Source organism: Brassica oleracea, chromosome C2, assembly GCF_000695525.1.
Source record: "Brassica oleracea var. oleracea cultivar TO1000 chromosome C2, BOL, whole genome shotgun sequence".
In the NCBI taxonomy this organism is placed as follows: domain Eukaryota; kingdom Viridiplantae; phylum Streptophyta; class Magnoliopsida; order Brassicales; family Brassicaceae; genus Brassica; species Brassica oleracea.
In genome coordinates this window covers 45,553,163-45,561,480 of record NC_027749.1, presented here as the reverse complement: position 1 = coordinate 45,561,480, position 8,318 = coordinate 45,553,163, and the positions used below count along the sequence as shown (strand labels likewise).

The following is an 8,318-nucleotide window of genomic DNA, read 5'->3' as shown; positions in this document are numbered from 1 at the left end:
ACCAACAGAAATCCTATTCCAACAACCAACAGAGTGGTTATCAGCCTCGGAATAATCAGCAAGGCAGCTATCAACCTCAGCAAAACCCTCCTCCTGGTTTCAACAACAAGGGCAACCATTCTTCCCAACAGCAATCTAATCCCTCTACCTCAACTCCTCAAGTCAACAGCACTGAAGCACTACTGAAACAAATCCTGGAGTCTCAAACAAGAAGTGAGAAGCATGTTGGCTATGAGTTGAAGAACCTTCACTCAAAGATTGATGGGAGCTACAATGAGCTCAACAACAAGTTCAGAGCTTTGGAGAACCAGTTTGCTGCCATGAACACTCAACATAATCGCCAACAAGGTTCTCTACCTGGAAAATCTGAGCAAAACCCAAAGAAACCATGAAAGCTATCATTCTTCTTCTTCAATGCGGTGGTGATTAGGTCTGGGACGGATCGGGTATCCGAGCAACTTTAAGGTATCAGGATCCAGATCCTTATCCGGCGGATCCATAATTTTACTATCCTTATCCGGATTCGGGGTTCTCGGATATCTGGGTGGCGGATATCCTTCTAAAAATTGTAATATCCGGCGGATATCCAGATCCTTAAAATAAATAAATAAATAATATTAATATATATAAAAATATTAAAAATAAAAAATATATAATATTTTTAATGATTTCAACGTATAATATTACAAAATTTACATAGAAATTTACATATACTATTATAAAAATGAAAATATATTAAAAAGTTAGTTTATATATATATATATTATTATTTCTAAAATAGTTATTAATAAAACTTACGGATCCGGATATCCGAACTAAAATATCAAGATATCCGGATCCGCCAACATTTTACTATACGGATCCGGATTCGGCCCCTCCGGATATCCGGATTTTCGGATCGGATCCGGATTGAATCCGGATGTGGGATAAAAGTCTCAGGCCTAGTGGTGATCCATGGGCTTTTGCGATTCGTCCATTCTCATGAGTAACACGATGTGGTTGAAACGCGTCATTTTCTGTCGTGGCTCCGGTGATCGTGACCAAGCTTCCTTCACGGCATGAGGCAGCGCTCATCGTTTCACCGTCGCGGCCTCCTAAGCTCGCAACCGAAAGCCATGGTATTTCATAGCTCTCAAAGTCGTTGATCTCACCTCCCATTGCAGTCCAATTTTATTGTTGTGAGGAATCTCTGCCTCGATCTCGGTTAATGTCAGAATTATCTTGCTCACTTTATGTTCTCTGATTCTGCTTTATGTACCTTAACAATTTCGTTGATTCAGATCGGATTGATACATAATCTTTCACATTAAATATTAAAATACTTAGTATCTGATAGCCGGGTTTGGAGATTGAGTTCTGAATTTTGTAAACCTTCTGTAATTATAATTGCAGCTTCTTTTTCATGTTCTGTCTGTTGCTTGCATTCTCCAGTACGGTTGTTATGGTTCAACCACCAGCACACCATTGTTCTGTAATGTGTTTGAGAGAGAGATAGTGACTGTAATACGTGTCCTAGATGTAATTGCAGCTGCATATGCTATTACTAGCTCTTTCTTCATGTTCTTTCTTTTCTTTGAATTCTCTGTACATTCTAACTATTGTTTCTGTTATAATATAGAAAGTTTAGATCTTGGATCAACAACCAGCATAACTGCTCTGTATCTATGACTGAGAGAGATTTAGTGTGTGTATTAATATGTGCTCTCGCTTGAATATCTTAACTTCTGAGACTTTGTACTTATGGATTCAGATTTTTAGTTGTTTTAATGTGTTAGACAGAGCATCATTACGTGGCTCGGGATTTGATTATTGTTGGCTACTTTCATACGAACAAGAGGTTCGACAATGTGGAGCTCTCTGGCTTTTTCCCTCAGGCGCCAATTCCCTAGGCGAAGCTCTTATACTCTTCTTTTAGTCAAAGCAGTTTATTGATTCACTAGGTATGACCATCTTACGTTGCACATCTATGTTGTTTTGTAGTTTAATAGCAAAAAGCTTGAAGCCTTATTAAAGGCTAAAGATAGAAACCCTGAGATGCAGGTTTGTGTTTCTAATCACGACAAAAGTTCTGGACATCTTACTATAGCATGGATACATGATTTGGAAGGTAATCAGTTAAGTAGGGAGTATATATAAAGGCCACTCTACACCAGTATAGTTTCTTGGCATTTGACAGTATCTGTATGTTGTTATTGTTATATAGGAAATATATGGGGAAGATCTGGACAATTCGAATGTGGCATTGTATTCGGAGTGGAAGTAGCTTTTGGTTATGAAGAGATTTGTTCAGATTCTTCTGGGAACAGAGTGTTTATTAGAATATTAGGAGAAATCATGGATACATGAAACTTATCAAGCCTTTCACTATAGAAAAATATGTTTAGCCCCTTTCCATCACATTGTAATTCATTTTCGAGGCCATTGGTTTTACTGATGGTACAAATGATTTTACAACTATGGAGATTTTATTAGCCGAGCTCAAAGTTGTAGAATTCCTTAGCTAAGGAAGTTGGAAGATTTAGGTCTTCATGTTAAGAGAATAATGGGATTGGTACACACATCTCGCTATCTTTTTACTAACGTAAGATTTGTGTATTATACTGACAATGTCGAAGACTTTACATGTTAAGTTGGATTTATGTTTTTAAAAAGGATCAAATGATGCAGCTTTGCTGCTATTCGGTGGGATTTTGGTTGAGATATTGTCGTATTGTATTCATCATAATTGTGGGACTGAGCTAAACAATGGACTTTTTAACAGAATACGGGTATGCAATATAGCCATATAAGTAATTAGCAATGTTTACATGTATCCGAGCCGAAAAACCAAATTAAATCGAACTGAAGAACCAAACTAAATCGATCCGAAAAACAAAGTTCGGTTCGGATTTGGATATGGACTTTTTAACAGAATACAGGTATGCGATATAGCCATATAAGTAATTAGCAATGTTTACATGTACCCGAACCGAACAACCAAATTAAATCGAACCGAAGAACCAAACTAAATCAAACCAAAAAACAAAGTTCAGTTCGGATTTGGATCCTATCAATTATAACAGTGGATTTTATATTTTTAGAACCGAATAACCTGAACTGAACTGAGAACCAAATGGGTATCCGAAAATATAGAATATAGTTTATATATTTGTAAATATTAACTATATTTAGTTTAAAAATAATCAAATAATTTAAAAATATTTTTTATTAGTCAAGATAACAAAAAATAGATTTTACTAGAATACAATTTTATCTAAAATACTTAAAATTATTTGAATTATTTGTTTTTATCTGAAAATCCAAAAATCTGATATTAATCTGAAAAGTTCTTCTTCTTTTTTTACCTTTTAACCCAAATTAATCGAAAAACCGGAACCAACCTAGAACCGAATAGGATCCAAAATTATTTTTGATATAAGCCGGTCTCCAACTTTGATATCCAAACCAAACCGAAATAATTGAACCGAACCGAGACTGAACTGTACTTTCTAAAAACCCAAACAGATTCTAAACCTCTAAAACCAAAGAACCGAACCGGAATCGAACAGAGAACTGAATGCGCAGGGATATAGATAATCATAGTTTTGCTTTCTTCACCTTCAGTCAAAGACAAAACATTTTGCAGAGACCCATGTTTACAGATTCCCTTGAATCTTGTTCAAGTATTATAAACGAAGTGTGCACTCACAAATGTAAATGCGCAAACTCAGCAACACAAATACATTCTAAAAAAACTTACGACACTTCAAAACATATACGTCCATACCAAAACTAGCACACAAACACTTGATTATAGACTACAATAATTCCTAAATACAACCTATCCTAAAACAATATGCTTTTTTCAACGTATAGCCCCTCATCACTAATATGTCCCAATCTACCCACTACACACTCTGACTATTCAACAACAACACCAGAATATATCAAAAAATTTCTTACTATTACGTAACACAATGTTGTGACATTAAATTGTAATTACTCTCTGTATTTAAATGATTGTTGTTTTAGATTTTGGTTTTGTATGGTTTAGAGTATAATAAATGTATTTATTAAAAATTAAAAAGTAAATTAGAATGTAAAAATACGAGGGTGACTTTAGTGATAAAACCAAAAAATAATACAAAAAATTAATGTATTTAGTTTTTTTTAATGTGTGAAAAACTTAAAACATCAATCATACGTATGCCCAGGGAATATAACATATGAAGATACAAAACCCAATAGCATCATACAAAACAAATAAACAACATAAGCAACACGAAGCGTGAACACACCAGTAAATACAATGAATGCAGACCTAAACACACAAAATCATACACAAAAAATAATCTAGATCACAAGTAAAGTATATCCCGTCCGTAGAGCGGGGCTCGACTCTAATTTTATATAAAATAGAGTTTGCTCTTCCTCAGAGAGCCACCTAGGATTCCAGCTAGATAAGTCGAAGCGCCCGGTGTTAACGCGTGTACACTATTGAAAACTCACTGTTTCATTAATTGTTATTCATATGGGCCGCGAAAACATCGAAGTTCCAGTGTTTGTCTCTCTTCTCCGTCCAGCCGCGACCTCTGAACTTCATCATTGAATCTGAAACGGTGGGAGTTATGTTTTTTTTCGTGTGGTGTTAAAGCCTTATTAATTCAATCTCCATCAATCATCAATCATCAATCATCTTCACCACCCTTAGCATTCAGAAGTGGATCTCCCAGATTCCTTTTATCTCTGTACGTTATTATTTGTTAGTTCCGAAAAATCTACTTCGACTTCCTGTCTCCATATGTTTTACGGATCCTTTGTTAAATTATGTCATAAAGGATTGATCTTTTTCTTCTTTGTGAGCGCATATGTATCTGATCTTATTGTCTTGTGTCGATCTGTTCTTATGTCTCGATTGCTAATTGAAATCCAAAGCGTCACACTTTGTCCTCTTGATCTGCTGTTCTGAGTACTTTTGAGCTGATCTGAGCTTCTTTTGTTTATTTAGACCAATTGAAGTCGAGATCTTCTGATTGTAAAATCAGGAACCTAGAGAGTGAGAAGCTACATTGCCTTATACCAGCACCTAAAGCATATATGTTACGCCTCTCTCTTGGCCCAAAGAGTATAGATTATGTGCCTTATGAAGAGATGACAACAAACAAGAGGCTACGTTCTGAATGTGAAGGTAACGAGAGGTGTTGATAAGGCCGAGGGAGAACTCAGTCAACAAGAGATCTATGTTAACGCTAGGTGAAACAACATGCAATAGCTTCTTCTTCATCTCTTCAACTCTGTTCTACTCTGTTGTACTCTGTTTTCAGAAGCTGATTATCCCAGAGTTCATTTCACCTTGCAGCTCATATGCTTTGTCGATTGTTTTAATTGGTGTTGGAGACGGGCGATGGGAAGACATGAGGAAGTTCGACGACAATAGCCCTAAGCGTGAATTTGACAACTTTCAGGTATCATCTCATTCCCAGTTTTCAGTTCCATCTGTATCCATCCCCTTTTCTTTGATCTTGACCTGCTCTCTGCAAAGATCATGAAGAGAGATTCATCAGAGTCAGCCAAAGAAGCTGCATTTTCTCTTGCTGCTCTAATGGAGATTCCCTTTCAGTATCAAGCAGCAACTGACTCAGCCTACAAACAAGAAACAAAGGAAGAGTAACAACGGCAACAGGAGTCCAGCAGACTAAAAGAAGCATTCTTAGAGAGGCGGAGGCCGAGGACAATATTAGCTGCGAGAATTTTGAAATATCAAAAAGTAAACCTTCAAGAGAATCAGTTAGAAAGGTAGTTCGTGAAGAAGAGAAGGGAGTTCTGTTGCTTGATAATGATAGTGGTGGCTCTTACAAAGCGGCTGCACATGAAAAAGATGGAGATAATGCTCCTTTCCATGAAAGTATAAATCTTTCACTATGATTATGATGTTAAATATGATCATTTATGCACAGTTTTGGTTTAATATTTTTGGTTTGTGCTCATGAAGGTGATGACAACAGTTCAACATGGTACGACGAGAGAAAACTACTATGGGCACCTTCGTCGCCACAAAAACTGAAGATCGGTATTGTTCTATCCAAAGGACAATTACCTGGTGGGCACACTGTCATACATGGACCATTCGGTGAGTCAAAACCTTATTCTACGCCAACTGCTCGATCCATATCTCTCTGTCTTAAGACTTAGGACTCGAGAGTCATCTGATAAAACATTCTTAAGAGCGGAGTAGCAGGATCACTCATATTTCATAATATGTGCTCTTTTTAGAAGTTTGAATTTGATGTTAAGATTCGAGCATCAGTGTCTTAAGTAATCAAATTTGATGTCACTCCCTAACCTCAAACTTAATATTCCCACCCCTCAAATCTTATTTTCTCAGTGTTGTGTGCAGGTTGATGTTGTCCTAAGATTATCATCTCTAAGTTTTCTTGATGCTGTATCAAAGACATGCATTGAGAGGTACGGTACTATTCTCAAAACACTAGACTTTGATTCCATTTTCATAACACCTTCTTTCTATAGTTTTCTGATTCTAAGTACGTCTGCTTCCACTTTGTGATTCACTTAGCTGAAGAAGCATCTCATCACTGCTAGCTATGTTGATGATGAAACATCCATGCTACATGATATGACTAAGAATGCATGGATAACGGTTCTTGGTGAAACGACATCCCACAATAGTGTGAATCTCACTTGGCCTTTAGTGTGAATCTCAACCCTCTTAATAGTGCGCGTCAGAGGAAAAATGTGCTTAACCCTAAGCCGCTTATCCTGAATCTCATGTTTTAGCTCTGTAAAGAAGTTGCACACAGTGTGAGATTTCAGTTGCCATAAACATTTTAAGATAGATCTTAATAAAAATATTTTTTCTACAATGGAAAGGCTATATCTCTTTAATATACTACATATGTACATCTCTTTAAACTTTGGGGCCATTACAGATGCTTTGGGCTGTGATCTGAAACCAACCGCAAAATTTTTTTGTGGTGAAAGATAAGGAGCTTCTTAAGATCTCGCTGGTCTTGGTCTTGGTCGTATTTTCATGGTATACTAAGAGCAAAAGTATATTCATATAAAATTTCGACATTATATTTTTTTTTTTAAATTGTATTAAGCACTCCATAATCCTCATCATCTTATTCTATATACAAAATTTAGTAATAAAATGTTTAATAACCGAAAAGTTCTTTTTAATCAATAGTTCATTTACAGTCTAGCAAAAGATTTACATCAATCTAAAACTATTTTAGCACACAATATATAATATTATCTAAAATACATAAACTTCAAAAAAATATAAGAATAAAAACGAAATTTTTTGTGATATTATATTTACCCATTTTATCAAATGCAAATAAAAAGCGTAAAGCTGATGAATGATTCCACCATTTTTATCATGGAGCTCAAGATTAGAAAATTAAAAAATAAAGGTAAATATAACCAAATAGTAATACATATTAGATTAAAAATACGGAAATAAAAAAACTGAATCTAACTGATTTTATCGTATTACTGAAAAATCTAAGTGATGTTAGCAAAATATTAATGCAAGACTACAATAATAATAGAAAATCAAGAAATAATAATTATAAAAAAATACAGAAATAAAAGAATAAATATGTAAACAAAAATGAATAATTTTGTTTATATAAAAGAGAGATCTTAAGTTATTCTATCTAAATCAATGTAGAATGTTTTTTTAAAAAATTATGTCATGAATTCTATAAAAAAAAACTATTAACATAGATTCACAATTGTATAAAAAAATATAGTTATATAGTCGAATAAGAAACACGATATAAAATAATGTAAGAGAACAAAACTTCAGTAAAACAATCTTATTAATTGTATGAAGAAATTTAGTTAACCACAATAAGAATGAAACTGAATAAAGAATAACAATCAACAAAGTAACAATTCATACACAACATAGAACCAAACATTTCAAAATAATAACAAATATTAAACAAAATTTAAAAAATCTGCGAAGTGACATGAGAAATGCATGAAATTTATGGATTGTCATGAATGGCAAACCGACATGTATGGAGCTGACAAATGCTGGAGATAGATCAAACGTTCCTTATGCAACATCTCTATATTTTAAAAAGAAGTGTTATGGAACAAATATAATCTTTATAATGCCACCAAGAAAACGCCATCTCAATAATCTGGAAAATCAATGTGTTGATTGTTATTACTATAAACAAATGAAGAAGTTCTTGAGTCGATTTTACGATGAGTAACAAGTGTATACACTCATCGACCACTACTCAGTTTTTACATTGCCCAGTTTCAATGTTTTGTTATTTTGATTAACTTTGTTTTACCTT

General features: G+C 34.5%; 2 long non-coding RNA genes across 10 annotated transcripts; both read left to right on the top strand.

Annotated features, from left to right (window-relative positions):
• Positions 1-876: 876 nt before the first annotated feature.
• On the top strand, positions 877-2,646 carry LOC106322935. 4 transcript variants are annotated; one of them, XR_001266586.1, is made up of 3 exons: positions 877-1,118; positions 1,780-2,107; positions 2,204-2,646. It is a non-coding gene; the product is annotated as an uncharacterized LOC106322935 (long non-coding RNA). The 4 variants fall into 4 exon arrangements; XR_001266584.1 differs by having other exon boundaries at positions 1,776-2,107; XR_001266583.1 differs by having other exon boundaries at positions 1,759-2,107.
• A 1,843-nt stretch (positions 2,647-4,489) lies between these two features.
• Positions 4,490-6,907, top strand: LOC106325072. Of its 6 annotated transcripts, none has more exons than XR_001266794.1 (7): positions 4,490-4,727; positions 4,988-5,232; positions 5,377-5,444; positions 5,522-5,884; positions 5,972-6,109; positions 6,377-6,444; positions 6,554-6,906. It is a non-coding gene; the product is annotated as an uncharacterized LOC106325072 (long non-coding RNA). The 6 variants fall into 6 exon arrangements; XR_001266792.1 differs by having other exon boundaries at positions 5,339-5,444; XR_001266795.1 differs by having other exon boundaries at positions 5,025-5,444; positions 6,554-6,907.
• The last annotated feature ends 1,411 nt before the right edge of the window (positions 6,908-8,318 follow it).